The sequence below is a fragment of the Physeter macrocephalus genome, chromosome 11 (assembly GCF_002837175.3).
Source record: "Physeter macrocephalus isolate SW-GA chromosome 11, ASM283717v5, whole genome shotgun sequence".
Taxonomy (NCBI): Eukaryota; Metazoa; Chordata; class Mammalia; order Artiodactyla; family Physeteridae; genus Physeter; species Physeter macrocephalus.
In genome coordinates, this window is record NC_041224.1 from 172,478,391 (window position 1) to 172,479,316 (window position 926).

At 47.1% G+C, this 926-nt stretch overlaps 1 protein-coding gene across 1 annotated transcript in view; it reads right to left on the reverse strand.

The window, feature by feature from the left end:
- Positions 1–926, reverse strand: part of LOC102987244 (serpin A11) — a 10,125-nt gene that overhangs the window by 6,332 nt on the left and 2,867 nt on the right. The gene's annotated exons all lie outside the window — the stretch shown is intronic.

Genomic DNA, 926 nt, shown 5'->3' on the forward strand with positions numbered 1-926 from the left:
CCGGAGCCTGTGCTCCGCAACGGGAGAGGCCACAACAGAGGAAGGCCCGCATACCACAGAAAAAAAAAAAAAAAAAAAAAAAAAAGATGTTGAGTCTATACGCCCTTGAATCTGGTGGGTTCTGTGAATGATCTGACCAATAGAATATGGCAGAAATGACACCGGCAAATTTCTGAGCCCAGGCCTTAAGAGAGCGGGAGGCTTCACTTCCTGCCTTTTAGAACACTCCTTCTTGGGGCCCTGAGCTGCCATATAACAATATCAACTGTGCTGAGCTGCTGTGCAGAAGCCCAAGCTAGCCTCATGGACATGCTGCATGGAGAGAGAGAGAGGCGCCTGCTCGGCCCGTAGCTCAGCCAGCCGGCCAGCCCAGCCTCCAGACATCTGAGTAGAGGAGTCTTGAATGTTCCACCCCTGGCCACCATCTGACTCCATCCTCGAGAGCCCCGAGTGAGAACCACCCAGCTGAGCCCAGTCCACCACAGAATTGAGAGAGATACCAGGTGGGTATTTTTTCAAGCCATTCCATTTTGGGGTGGTTTGTTATCCAGCAAGAGGTAATTAGAACTTGAGGCCAGATTTTATCCCAGAGTGCCCCATAAAGGAAGATACACTTCAAGAAAGGGTAGCGGGAGTATGGGGTCTAGGGAAACCAGAAAAGGCTAAAACCACTGTGAGAAAAACCACAAACCAAAAAGCAAGTGAGATGGAAGAGGGTAGGTAGAGATTCCCCCAAACTGGCAATTGGCATTTTGATTTTTACAATGTTCTTCTGGGTATTTAATTTTTTAAAGAAATGTTTGAATTAAAACAGAGGCACTCTTAAGAAATACCCACTGTTCTGTGGGGGTCATAATTATTCTTTTTTTTTTTTTTTTTTTTGCGGTATGCGGTCCTCTCACTGTTGTGGCCTCTCTTGTTGCAGG